Raw genomic sequence first — 15583 nt, 5'->3', positions numbered from 1 at the left:
GAAAAATGTTCATTATTGATCAAAATAACTAAAAACATCTCCATCAGGATTACAACTCTGCTGATTAATCCAATGCTGAGGATGGTTAAGCTGAGACAACGGATATACGCATTGAAAAGCCATGAGCTGCACATGAAATATTGGGTGTAAATAAGTAATTACTTTAAAAGGATACTGCGAGGACAGTGGATACACCGCGGGAAGTGGATATTCCGAGGGAAGTGGACACTCCGAGGAAAACCGTCACATATTACAATTAAAAAATATAACTCAGTACTCACTGCAGTGAGTGACAGAGAGCGCATTTTTTCGTCGACAAAAACTTGATGTCACGGACAGGCGGACGGACAGACGGACAGACAGACAGACGGACATGGCGAGCACAATAGTGCATTTTTTCCATAAATGAGAAAATGTGCTAAAAAGATGACTAGGATACAGAAACTGATGAAATACTGCATGAAGTAGTAAGATGCGAGATCATACATTTTAAAGAATGCTAAAAATAGTAATTTCAATTTGCTGCCATAATAAAAAATAAGAGGAGAAATCGTCTCACTTTTTTGGCTATAAAATGAGTAAATATGTCACAAAGTCACACAATTTTCTCTGCCTCGATCTGTCCCTAAGCTATAATTTTGTCTTGTGGCGAACGCTCATCTCAAAAAACATCAACCATCTTATAAAATAACTTGCAAACTTTGGAATTAACAGGGCGAAAAGTGTTGTTTCCTTTCAAATATTTCGTACGCCCACAAACAGATTCCAACGATCCAAGCTCTAGATTTCAAGTAGCAAAATTGAGCAAATGTCTGGTCATTGCTTCTGAGTGAGTAACACGATTCAAGAGAGCGGATGAGCTTCGTTTGGTATGCATAGGACAGCTGAAAATCCGTGGTTCAGATACGAGACTTGCGCTAACCTCTCGGGAACAGTCCTGAACAACTTCGATGTGCCCACGCAGCGATTCTCGGGCTGAGATTTCGCTTGAAAAACGCCTGCTGAGAAATTTGTGATGTCGAGCGTCTAGAGGCCGTATTATCTAAACTCGCTCAAGTAGATTTAGCAGCCAAAGCAACTGTAGCGGTTGCTTTCTCGTCTGTGATTGGGCGATTTTAGCTCGGAAAGCTGTTAAGGATTGGCTGAGGGAGTTACAAACTTTGAAATATTAACACCCTAGTGCCACAGTTCGTGAACGAAAGTCAATGAATGCGTAGCGACCTCATACAACGACAATTGCGGGAGTTGCGAAAAAATTAGGAGTTGTTGCATAATGTTAATTTTAGTCAACAATTTAGATTTGTACGCGAATCTATTAATATGGCTTGTAACGCAGAGTATCAATATATTTCACAAAAATTTTCATTAAGGACTGTATGGGTTGAATTTCACTGGGCTACAGAATAATATAAGGAATAATTGTAATGATTTATGCCATAAATAAATAAATGTTATGGCAAATAGATTGTAATGATTTACCGAATTATAATTTGACGGATCTGTAAAACAATAAATTAATTGTTTCCAGCATCAGATGACCGCTTGACGATGCAGTTGAGAACGAAACACTCTTGTAACATTCGCACGTCATCTCGTGGTGGTTGATCAACCGATGAACGCTGGACGATGCACTTGAGGGCGCGAAAGAGCGGCTCTTAATCACGCGAATGTCAGGCAGTAAATCGTCAACCGAGCAGGTGCACTGGAGAGGGTCGCCTCGAATTGCTGCTTTCTAATTAAGCCCTTGCGGGTTTCCAACGCACCAATTGAAATAAGGCTTCCTAGTGGAGCATCGACGCTACCATGGCAACAGGAAATTCTGAAAATAGGGAACGCGGATGATGAGATGTGGCTTTGAAACACCAAGACTGAAGGGGGAAAAAATTCAGGAGACTAAGCTTCTAATGATCAAAAGGTAGGATGCAATAGCCAACAACTGGGAACAGGATGACTCTTAACTGCTGATTCATGGACATGTTTAGCGCAATAGCGAGCTACAAAAATTCCACAAACCTAATTAATTCCGCTAAATTCGAACCAGAGCTGGAGAAATTTTTACACTACAGACAATAAATGCATTTAGAAGCCCTTTATCGGGACGAAGAGTGAGTTTTAGTCTATGCTCTATATGAATGAACGCGTTAAAAACCACGGTTTCATGTAAGAGTTAATAACGAAACAGTAATTCATCGGAGTGCCATGAGCCGCAGCACATTAATGGAATAATGTTCGAGAAGATTGGCAGAGTTACCGGTAAGCGATATCGAGAGGATATTGGCAAGCCAGGCCCGGTAATATGACCTGCCTGCACACAGATTGCGTTCTCTCGAGCAATTGCGCACGATCCCTTCTTTTCAAGCGGTGAAGCAAGAAGCCAATGTAATTTTTGTGGCTACCGAGGAATGCTAGTGAACGCAAGTAATTTTAGTTGCAACTGCCTGATTTTAGTTGCCTCAGGGTAATTTAGTAACCTCATGCTAATTTTTATAAATGCATGGTAATTTCAGTAGTTGCTAGGATATTTATGAAACGGCTAGGTATTTTTAGTAGCCACAGGGTAATTTTTGCAACTGATGAGTAAATTTAGCACAGTAGCCGCAGGGTAACTTTAGTAAGCAACAGGATATGATAATTCAACAAAGAGAACGTAATAATTTTTTGGGGCAGAGAGCACGCATATTTTTATTCAGAGGTTCAACAAGAATCCACTGATAGAATCATCGCCTAAAAATTTCCCTACGATTTCTTATAAAACCACAATTTAGCAGATTCAAGCCAGGTGAATCAGGGATGTTCTAGAATGAGCTACTGCAATGGGTGCGGCTATGAATTCATTAATTATAAACTCGCTATTTTGCCTGCGTCGTGCGTTACAGCTCCATGGTGTCTCCTTGAGGCTCTGAGAGCGCGGCAATAAAGGACATTCTAGAGGTGGTCAGAAGCCGTGGCCTCCAGATGACCATTCCAGCCTGACTACCTGCAGCTCGAGCATTAATCTCCGAGAACGGAATTTATTTGCTGCAAATTTAACCCGTAGACTGGGTTTCACATGTAGTTTAAATCAACGAAAAGGGATACCTAAACGTTCAGAAAAACCAATAAATGATTTTCTTTGAATTAAGCTAGCTATTGAAACTTGGATTCGAAAAGTTTGAAAATATTTCTACTTTGAAACAACCTTAAAAGAGACCATAGCTTTTAAAAAAAAGTCATTGAACAAAAAATCAAATGCAACAATACACGCTGTTTATTTTACTACTGTCAGTTTTCACCAATATATAATGTCAACAATCAAAATGATATAAAAAAAGTTAATGAAAAAACACGGGTGAACTGATACGGAAATGAAAGTATCTTTCCCATTTTAAAATGCAGCAAAAAATCAGAGTAGCGCCAATTTAAACTTCTTGTCACATACTTCAACAGGACAAATATCTCGCTGTAATTAAATACGAAACATCAAATATTTTGCTACAACATTAGAGGCGCACGCAACATTTAGCAGCACAGTTCGTCGAAGCATAAAGAAACTTCTCAGCTGCCAAACCAACGCCGATAACATTAAGTTATCTTAGTGCTGAAACGTAATGCTATGCAGCGAATTCTCAGTGAGAGTCAGTGAGAATTAGCGTCTCTTTTTGAATAAAAACGTTCGCGTTAATGTCAGATTCGGATCAAGAGCGATGAGAAACCACATTTTAATTTCTTTCTAATCTTTTAATTCATTTTTACATTGCACTGAAATTATCATAACCTTTAAGGTCAAAACTAACAATTTATAATCCGACGGATCTGGTTAATTAATTTCCATCAAGTGAAAAAAACTTATGCAGTTCAGAAAAGATCAAATGTCATGAGCACAGAAAATTGAAATCGGGCCAACAACGAAAATATTACGCAAAAAATGTTGCTATTGCAAAAAACAACGGAGAATTTGTACGGAAATGGAAATTCTGATCGGGAATTTTGCCTTTAAAATCATTGTAGCAGTCAAATCTTCAAGACAGAAAGAACGTTGGCTTGGTTGGAAGCTTAATCCCCCGAAATAGAAGCCACAAAATGTTACGATAGAGGAAGGGGAATCATGAGGGAAAATTTTACCCCTCACGAGAAGGACAAGATTTCTTGGATAGATCTGAGAAAATGGAATGAAAAAAGAATAAACTTCGATTATAAAATTTTCTGAAAAAAACTTCGAAAAATACCAGATGATAGACATTATAAATTAATATGGAAAAATCATCAGGGGCCAAACTATAAACAATCATTTTAAAATCATTGGGTTAGTGACAAATTTTCAAGAATTTTAGAAGTGAAAGTATACAACCCTCTTGGAAGACCGCTGTAGCAACATGAGATCGAAATTAGATTAAAGTGTAAGAAAAGAAACTGAAAAGATGTACAGCACATTCTCCCCACACCCCGCGTCTCGTAACACATTCTCCCCACACCCCGCGTCTCGTAACACATTCTCCCGACACCCCGCGTCTCGCAAGATTCGAGACTTCACTGTAATTAGGCTCGGCAGTTCCTACCTCAGTCAGTGCCACGCCTGAGAATTTATCACCAAAATTGGGAGGTGGAAATTTGAAAATTTTCATCGTAATGGCCAATGGGCGCATCACGTACTGGCCATGCTGATCAGAATTGATTGCCATTAATATTATAAGAAAAAAAATATTTAAATAATGATGCCAGAACTATTAACTGACGTTAAGGCTCTAACACAACTCAATGTTAACTTCGATCGCTCAATGTAGTCAATTTCTATACTTGCCGCATTGTATCAATTTGTTGTGAACAGTGAAAAGTTAAATTATACATAAATCAGTAACAAATTAATTGGCACTCATATTGAGTTCAAGACACAGGCTAAGTCAATTGGCTTCAAGCCTTATTACTAAGATTACTTATTTCCAAACCACGATGATATTTGGAAACGAATAAAAATGAAAATAAAAATTAATTGTAAAATTATTTTTCAGAAAATGCCAGATTGTTGGTCTTGGAAATAAGTTTTATTCTTCAGGTCAAGCGTTATTTTCATTAAGCACGTTTTTAGCTACACAAATACCAGACGTTTAAAACATACGCGCAAAGTTCTACAGACTTGCACAAGACTTACAAACATTATAGCTTTGCGTTGTGACATGCATTATTCGACAGCGACGCTCAAAGCTATCGGAATATAATGGTCTGTAAAACTGTCTGTCCGGTCGTCGCTCTGGAAGTTTATAGAGTTTGGCCATGCCGAGTCAGCACAAGAATTGTCATAACGTCCAATGATCATATCTTACAGACGAGTCCTTAAAGACGGGAAAACCAGCCTCTAAAGTATACGCTTCATGAGGGAATTCTGCTTTCGGAGTTTGGGTATTCAAGCGACTAAGGGTAAAGGAAAGAAAGTTCGATTTGCAGGGCGAAAAATCTCGCAAAAAAATTGGGCTTTTATTTTGCCTTTTTAATTTTAAGGATTCAAATACTTGTATAATTGAACACAAAAGGCAGCTTGAATTTTCAAAATGAGTGCAATAATTTACGGAATAGTTGAAAATATCGTTATGCGAGTAATTCTGAATTAAAAATTCTGATATAGTAGCATAATTCCTATGCAACAAAGGAAGCACAACTCAAAAAATGTTCATCTGATTTATGAGGAATTAATTGAAATTGATGTCATCAATGCCTGTTTATTCCTCCTAAAAAATGAATCGAATACATTCATGCGCAAAAACAGTCAACTGATAAGATAAATGTACAAAACGACATAAAAAAGCGCCTAAACGGGCTATCTTAATATGTGATGTAAAAACTAATGAACCCATCGAGTCAATCGCATAGTACTAGCCGAAGACAGAAATCCAGACGACGCATTACATTGGCAATAACGGTTGTTCTTCCCGGAGCACTTGCATGTTCACCACGTCATGTTCTTCTTGGATATTCTTCGCGGAACAATTGTGTGTTCACCACGTTATGTTCTTCACGGAACACTTGCATGTTCACCACGTCATGTTCTACACTGAACACTTGTATGCTCATCACGTCATGTTCTATACTGAACACTTGTATGCTCATCACGTCATGTTCTATACTGAACACTTGTATATTAACCACGTCATGTTCTTCACTGAACAATTGCATGTTCACCACGTCATGTTCTTCACTGAACACTTGTATGCTCATCACGTCATGTTCTATACTGAACACTTGTATGCTCATCACGTCATGTTCTATACTGAACACTTGTATATTACCCACATCATGTTCTTCACTGAACACTTGCATGTTCACCAAGTCATGTTCTTCACTGAACACTTGTATATTACCCACGTCATGTTCTTCACCGAACACTTGCATGTTAACTACATGTTCTTTACTGAACACTTGCATGTTCACCACTACATGTTCTTCACTGAACACTTGTATGTTCACCACGTCATGTTCATCACTGAACACTTGCATGTTCAGCACTACATGTTCTTCACTGAACACTTGCATGTTCGGTACGTCATATTCTTCACTGAACACTTGCATGTTCACCACGTCATGTTCTTCACTGAACACTTAAGCATGTTCACCACGTCATATTTTTCACCGAACACTTGCATGTTCACTACATGTTCTTCACTGAACACTTGCATGTTCACTACATGTTCTTCACTGAACACTTGCATGTTCACCAGGTTGAGATGAGTTAAACACAGCCAATATAGCGGGTGTTAGATCGTCCAATTAAGCGACACTGTGAACTGTGCTCCGGCCACTGCCGTTATTGGGTAAAGTCATGCGCAATGATAATTATAAAATAATCACTAGAGCTATAATCGATATACACAACGATCGGGAAGTGAACGGTAGAATGTTAGGTATAGTCTAATTCAATGACTGAACACAAGCAAGGTAATGAATAATCCAGTAAATTTATTAACAATATCAGTAACTTGTGCGGAATGGATTTCAAAGGTATCAATGAACAATATATTTTGCTTATATTATTGCAAGCAAATTGAACGTGATCTAAATTAAGAGAATGAATCTAATGTCTTCATATATCTAGTGTAATGTCGTCATATATTTAAGAAGTAGGAGAATTTAATGGAGTCTAATATCATGCATTCAACGTTTACATCTCGATTGCAACGGCCAAACAGGAAACTCTAACTCGATTTTGCAGCATTCAAAATTTGGCTGAATGCTTTGAGCGTGAAAAAATCGTCTTCTGCGTTCATGACTGTAATTTATGGCATCAATAAAAATAAGAGGCATGAAATATTTCATGTAAAAACTCATGGATCGAGTACTAATTAAGGAAGTAGGTAAGTGACAGAATTAATAAATGAAAACATTTAACTTGTTCTTATGCGTACTTATTGACAAATGAATTCACCAGGATTTCGGTGAAAAATGGTATGATGTTGATAACCAACGCATTAATCTCATACGCACTACGCAGCAAGCAGCGAGGAATTTATTGGCCCCTTAATTTCTGCGTCCAAAGTTATATCTTTCCAGCTAAATATAATGCTCGGCCATCAGTATGGCAAAATATTTGTATTTGAGCAAAGAAAAAGATTATATCCCTCACAAAAATCATAGTTGGCCGTTGGTAGGTGACTTTTAGCAGACAGATCCCATTTCTGAAAATCGTGAAACTGGCAAGTGTTTCATGCATCACGCAGGCCTCGACGAAGCAGAGCAGTGCAGAGTTTCCACAGTTGTGCAAATACGCTCAGCTGAGCGCAAGAAACATTCGCCCGTGAACAACTGACATTTTATGATATCGGGGGAAACAAGATATTCAGACATAAGCATGGAAGTGTGAGAAATTTACACCCGCTGTGGGGAAAATGGGTAAAAATCTAGGTGGGAAATGTTGGGCAGATGTAAAATTCGAGGTGTTGAAATAAAAGAAAACAAAAATGCATGAATTTACAAATATCTATTACGCAGCGGCTTGGCTCCAGAAATAAACCATTTAAAAAAGTTCAACATTTTCAAATTGAATACGGTATAAAAATGATTTAAGGCGAACATAAAATATCGAAGTCGTCCATCGTGCGAGCTGAACACCAGAAAATGTACCCCAAGGTTGCTGACAGTTTGCACGCCAGAGTGAATGTTTACAATTACAAAATGAAAACGTATCATTAATTAAAATTGATTAAGCTTAAAGTAATTTTCTGCTCATTAGTACACAATTATTCAACTATAAAAACCATCGATTTGAAGAATATAGCTCCGATAGCAGGTTTAAACTGCTGCAACATCGATACTTACATCGATTCCGGTTTATTTTAAAAACATTTATGGCCTATACAAAATTTTTGCTAATAATTATAATATTAGTACTTAACTCGCTTTAGTTATATACTCACCGATGACGGACGAATAAGGGGGAGGTTATAACTTGCGAGATCCGCACTTTGAAGGCCGATGAAATTAAGAACAAATCTACATGAAACTAAAACAATTTCAACATTATTTTTACCTCATTTCGCGTGAAATGCTTCAGTGAAATTCTAGTATTTCGACATCAGTCCATTCAATCACAAAAACTATTTTAAACTAAGCGTTATAAACGAGACTTAAAATACGGGCAGGCCAGACTTTTCTATAAAAATGACACTTGAACTTTATTATTTATTATCATTAAGAAACTCTTTTCACAATTTTTCGTGAATATATGTTTTACTAAGAAATTTCATTGATAAAGAATAAATTTATTTTATATTAAAAAAGTAACATTACCAATGATTCTAATAGGTCTCGAGTGATAATTTCACAATCACCATCGTCAAGAAAAGTATATCATTAATCAAAGTTAATTGAAAAATAAACCTCCTTAGAAACGATAAAGTTGTCATCCACCTGGCGCGAGCCTGAGGCAACTAAACACAGACTGGAGAAGAGGATAAACTCAGCGGCCATCAGCACCACACTCCACTGTCCCTGCAACTGTGATGCAGCACCAGCACCACACTCCACTGTCCCTGCAACTGTGATGCAGCACCAGCACCACACTCCACTGTCCCTGCAACTGTGATGCAGCACCAGCACCACACTCCACTGTCCCTGCAACTGTGATGCAGCACTAGCACCACACTCCACTGTCCCTGCAACTGTGATGCAGCACCAGCACCACACTCCACTGTCCCTGCAACTGTGATGCAGCACCAGCACCACACTCCACTGTCCCTGCAACTGTGATGCAGCACCAACACCTCACTCCACTGTCCCTGCAACTGTGATGCAGCACCAGCACCTCACTCCACTGTTCCTGCAACTGTGATGCAGCACCAGCACTACACTCCACTGTCCCTGCAACTGTGATGCAGCACCAACACATATGTATAATAAAAAATAAAACTCTGTAATAAAATAAGACTGATCTACCAAAAAGCGATACTGAGGAGTAAATCCACATAAACTTGATGTACATGAATTAACATTATCCTTAACTCGTAAAGATACCACATTGATCGGCGCATTATAAAGTATATGAAGATGTCCAATTCAAAGGACAGCAAATCGAATTGGGTAACAATTCTCACTCGTGCACATGAATTAGATGGTATTTCTTTCTCCTCATCCTGTTTCATAAGCGATCGGAATGCAAAAAAACCCTGCTGGATGAATTTAAGTGCAGAGAAAATGTCGATTGAATTCCCATATTTGCTTCCTGAATGTTTCGAAGCCAGCTACATAATCAGTTCAAGGATGCAAAGAACGCAAGAATAATCAATATGACTACGAAATTTACACGAAAGAGGTGAAAAAATCACTGAGAAATTTTAGCCTCCATGCAAAAGCAAGTCATCCGCTAAATTAGGTCACAGTGACTCGCTTCATGTACTTCACCCTTTACCGCCTGACATGAGTAACCGGAGCAATATTGTCACAAGCCTACTTCCCAAAAAGGATACGTTGCAGTGAGCGCAAAATGACTCGCACTAATGGTTGCCGCCACGTCCAACTTTAAAATGTTCTCTGTTGCGCACAAACGTCTTCAGGCTACACTCAATAGTTTACAGTGAAAGCATCTGCCACAAAACAGAGTCGCTTTCAAAGGAAATCGATGTGGCGGATCAGCTTCGTCCATAAATACAACTCAACCCAAAGCTGAAAGGATCCAGCACAGATTTTATCATGGCAGAAAAAAATATTGCTAGAAATATCCTAGTCCGACGGAATTCCTGTAAGTTTTCGTCGTCTGCTGAATTTTTTTTGCAACCGAATACGAGTTGAAAATGTTTTCCTACACAGGAGCACCTTCTGCAACACGCAATGCATGCTTTCTCCACTATTGATGGAACACGTGATTATTCAGCAGCCGAAACATCAATGATTTGGTAGATAAGTAGTTATATATGATAAGCAAGATGGTTGTATAAGATAGACAAGTTGGTTTTATAAGATATTTAAGATGATTTTATAGGATAGAGAAGATGGCTTTATAAGATAGATACGATGTTTTTATAAGTTATTTAAGATTGTTTTATAATATAGATAAGATGGTTTCATAAAAAGACAGGATGGCTTAAATTTATAAGATAGATAAGATTATACTATGATTGACGCAATTAAAATTTCAAAATTATTTTATTTCTATATTTTTAACCCATATTTACTGAATAATGTAATTATAATAAAATAGTGAACCATCATGTCAGATATTTTTATCCACACTCTCGAGACACGTCCAGATTAACGTTGCCATTAACAATAATTAAGTGAACAATATAAATGAGTTCCATTTCAATGAGTTCCAATCCTCGGACACCTTATTTATTTCAGTTCATGTCGTTGATGATCAGCGGCAGTGAAGGAAAACATCAATAATGAAACATTAGATGCCCTCATACATGCAACATTGGTTCAAAATCCCACATTTCCGAAAGGACTCAAGAAAACAGAGAAGCCACCAATCCGAGATAAGCATGGAATTATTGAACGAATTCTTATTTAATGTGGGACTGTCGAAGCATCGCAGAAGCCCTCGTCTGTCCGACGCATGACGATGACGGAAGCCTCCCGTGGGGCGGGTGCTCGAAACTTCATGCATTTATAGGAGTGCTTCAAACTGAGGCAGATCTAGATGACCATTTGCAATAATTGAAAGAAGGGGTAGGAGTATCTGATAAATATTAGGTTCTTCCTAAAAAGATTAGATAAAGATAAATTTAGTCACGACAGGATCGATTTCATTAATTGTATGTTATCGAAATTAATATTATATTTAAAAATCTAATGGAATTATTGGATAGAAATCGTACGCAAATTTTATCACTTTTTTATCACAGTCCAAACGCCATTAATTACGAACAACACATAGGAAAACACTTTGTTTTACCGCGTAATTCTCGATCGAGTAATTCGACCAGAATAATATGAAAATCGCAATACAGTTCAATGCAGTGAACAGGATTTTCAAATGGAACTACATCTCAATTGTACAAATTGCCTTCCATTTAACCGTAAAATAAAAAAAAAATTCTCAATCCCATTAGAGGGCATTGAAAATTCAGCAAAGAATGTGATATTCCGGACAGTCAGGAAGTGATTAAATAGTTCGAAACCGTGAACTTTTATAAATAACAGAAGTAAGGCTACGCTTACAAGGGGTGATCTATTCATAACCTTGATCGACGATGGAAAATTTACCCTGTCCAAGCTCCCGCAAAAATAAAAAAATTTGGATCATGCGTCAAAAAACATATAGACGTGTGGTGAAAAAAATTAACTCAACTTGACTTAATTCAACTAAAACTTACCTTAACTTGAATTTTAACACAAGTTACTGGACAAAGTATTTCAGACGTCTTACTTTTCCAGGAGCTGCAGGGCGGTGGTTCACTTACAGGAAAATACAGCAAGCTTGGCTAAGAGACAAAATTCTCATGTCCAGCGCTAGATGGAAAATAAATTGCTCTTTCGACGTAGGCGGGAGCTATCGCGTTGGTGGAAGTGTTCCAGTAAAATGAAATTGAACTTTGAACTGATTTATTTACAATTTCGAATAATTATAATTCCAGAATAAAACAAAAAACCAAAAATATAGCAATATAGAAACTTGCTGAACTAGGAAAAGAGTGTTCGAAAAAATGTATTATTATAACGAGATCAGTTTTCTCGCATTGGCTATTATGCCGTGGCCCAAAATATGGTGCTGTTTAACCTTATTATTAGCCTCATAATAAATTATTTGGAAGCTACAAGAAAACAAAATTCTGGATGCTTGTTATGTGAGTTTTTCTTATGTTCAATTTAAATTCAAGCGTAAGACCGCAATCGAGAATCATTTCCAGTAAAATGTAGCAAAAGAAAAGAGTATTTCTCATAATGCTCACTGAAAATTATAAATGCTTTATGATAGAAAATTTATAGGGCAGTGAATTTAAATCTAGTTTATCAAGGACAATAATTCCAATTTCCAAGAGATAATTTAAGAGGATTTCTCAATGTTGTGTGGTTTGAACAAATCATCAGTCGGTTTACGTGCAAACTTTAATGGCCAGATATTATCTTCATGATAAAATCAATAGAAAGATATTACATCAAATTGTAAATTTTGAGATACCAAATAAAACGCAGGTTGCTAGAATAAGAAATAAAATAATTTTCACCAGCTTATCATACAACTTTCTTGAGGGAAAACGCTTGATAAGCCCAGAGAATTTATATACTACGATTTAGTGGAATTCTCATACACATGTAATGCCTAAATAATCGGTCAAGATTACTTCTTTAACGAATCTCAAACACAACAGTAAGTTATATTAAGCTTCATGAATTAATTTCGTTAAAGTAAAGTTGTCTTCCATACTCGCCTGGTGGAATCGAATAATGTTCTGGATGTGACACGTAAACAAATTACCCAAGAGAGCCGCGAATGTAATCATGAGATATCGGCACAGAATCTGAACCAAACTACGAAACAAAAAAGGAGTTTCGCAGTTGATTGCAGGTTCATCAGATTCTCAATAAATTTGCAATTGACATTGAAGGTTCGACGGCAATGGAGGCGAGGAAAGACGTTTGTGATCAATGGAGTTGATCCGCGATCGTTTATTACGCGGCCAATATTGGAGCTCGCCAGATTGATTAATTTATTAGGTGCTGTTTGAAGCTTGGCAGTAACGACCTGATGTCTCAAATGGATGAGTTTGTGATGAGTTCTGAAGGAGTAAACTGAACGTTTAATGTATTTAAATATTTAAAAGAAAAGGTAATAGATGAATAATACAGTGACGTTGCTGGCTGAGATGATGTTTTAGAAATTTCATTCCACATTTAACGTTGACATGCCTCTAAATAATTTGAGTGAATAGCTATAGCTATTGACTAAATATGATTAAATTAATTATAATATATGGATTGTCCGAAAAAATACTTGGATATTAAATCACTTGAATAGAATCAGCCACCAAGGATTGAAAAGAGTTTTTTCGTCAGGAAATTTATAATTATTCCAATGCCATTTGCAAGATATAATGCAATATAAAATAACATTCTATTATAATATAACATTATTTAATATTATATTTTATGTATAGTCAGTATAGTTTGAATAATTGGCATAATAGATTATATTGTATTATGTTAAGCTAACTATTCAAAATATACTGACTATGTAGCATGTCTACATAACGCTCATTATATTCAGGCACCAAATGCCTCAACGCCTGAATTACCAGTAAACCATGAACAAACACATACACGCACAATCACATGCACATACACGCACATCTCTGCGGGTACACAAATATATACACGCTATACACGAGGTGTCATCTTTCCTAACGTGTAGGGATTGCTCCTCTTCGTATACAAGCCTCATATAATGTACGCACACAGCAAGGCTTATGTGTGCATGTGAGGTGTCACGTTACGTGCATGTTATGACTCTCACAAACATGTATGTGGGCATCACATCATCAGGTCACATGTTGCAGCGCGCACTGTGTTGGCAAGAGCCCAGACCGGCGCATGTCATCCCATCGCACGACGGCTCAAATATAATGAACCTCGCTTAAGCTTCTTTTGTTAATAAAAATGATTATTTTATAATTCAATATAAACAAAAAACATAGAAGAGAAATATCTGGGTAAAATTATATGCATTTCGGCAGCTAGCTGTGTCTATGCATATGAAGGCGTTATACTAATCACCAGTTTGGAGTTCAAACACGGAAGGACTCGTGTACAAGGCTATTATTCATGCAGCGAAAATAGTAGGTTTTCAATATGGTGCACTCGTATATCATTGGGACTTCGTTTAAATTAAAATAAAGTCGAATAATTGCTTGTAATTTGCAAGAAAATGTAAACCGTGATGTATGAATAAATCATTTTGATTACGGCATTATCAACGAATTAATTTTTTATCATTTCTATTGATAGAATATGCCACACTCGAACAACACCAGTAATGAGACACAATTTTGAGAGGAAAGAAATGCAACGCTTCAAGTTTGTTCGTAATTATGTAAAATCAGAGGTAAAATAAAATATAGTGTCATTAAATAGCTGAGCAAGACGACGATAATAATAAAAATAAAAGCATCGATGACAACAAGCATTTTTCTTTATTTCATCGCCTTGAATATTTTACACATGGGCTGCATTTGTTCCATGCTTTTTATCATTTTTATATTCATGTATGTCGTGCTTTCAGACATTGAGATGAAAAAGAAATTTTGTTTGATTTAATTTTAGCGGAGCTCGCGATCAAGTAAAATAAAGAAAATATTTTCTTCCAAATTTACCACATGCCTTCGTCCAATTAAAAGGGCGTTCATAAGAGGATTGAAAACCCACAAATTTATTTTAGTTTGAATTCAGGAAAAATAGAGAAATATTTAGGAAATTAGAAGTAAAATTTCGCGCTTTGGTCCCCTGCTATGTTGCAGGGCGAACGAATTACTTAAATAATTTACGCGAATTTTGGAGTGCGAAAGCAATTGATATTTTTCGTCAAGATAAAGTCAAGTGCACGCGATAGTCAAGGTAATTCTAATATCTTGAAAAGCATCAGATCTGTTGTCCAATGCCCTCAACAATAACATTAAAATATCAGTAAACAAACCGCTCTGTATCTAAAACCAAGCTGTACTTATAAAACTTGCGGTTGGCGTCCGGTTCAAGTGCTGTTCGTTTGTAATTCACCATAGAGATGTTAACCCAAATAAAAACAGCGTGATCATTTATAGCTCCCGAGATGAATTACGTCAATAATAGAGGTGGGTTTGGCTGAACAGGCTAATTTACTCTGGGGAGAAAGATAACTTGAAAGCTACACCCAAGCTTCGGTAGATTTATCGCTAAAATGGAGGCGATGCTGGTTTGTTGTTCAGATATTAACATCCGGGTATTACACAAGAATTACGTCGAAGTAAAGCTAATTTTTAACAACATTTCTCTGGTTACTCAATCGAAATTAAGGTTGTAAAGAAGATTGAAGAACTATCGAGAACATAGGAAGTGTGGGAAGAACGATAGTTTCTTTTCAGCGCGCTCGTAAAATCGGGGCAGACGCTCATCGATATCTCGCAGTTCCTTTCTCTGCAATTGCCCGAGTTTA

General features: G+C 37.0%; 1 protein-coding gene across 2 annotated transcripts in view; it reads right to left on the bottom strand.

Moving 5' to 3' along the window:
• Positions 1–15583, bottom strand: part of LOC108677194 (FMRFamide receptor) — a 98698-nt gene that overhangs the window by 23930 nt on the left and 59185 nt on the right. Inside the window, exon 1 of one of the 2 annotated variants that reach the window (XM_018165375.2) lies at positions 8379–8419. The exons of the other annotated variant lie outside the window; for it this stretch is intronic. The gene's annotated coding sequence lies outside the window, so the exon portion shown is untranslated. Of the gene's footprint in view, positions 1–8378; positions 8420–15583 lie in introns of those variants that run through there. 2 annotated transcript variants of the gene reach the window in all.

This window comes from Hyalella azteca, unplaced genomic scaffold (genome assembly GCF_000764305.2).
Source record: "Hyalella azteca isolate HAZT.00-mixed unplaced genomic scaffold, Hazt_2.0.2 contig6587, whole genome shotgun sequence".
In the NCBI taxonomy this organism is placed as follows: domain Eukaryota; kingdom Metazoa; phylum Arthropoda; class Malacostraca; order Amphipoda; family Hyalellidae; genus Hyalella; species Hyalella azteca.
This window is presented reverse-complemented; position numbering and strand designations above follow the sequence as displayed.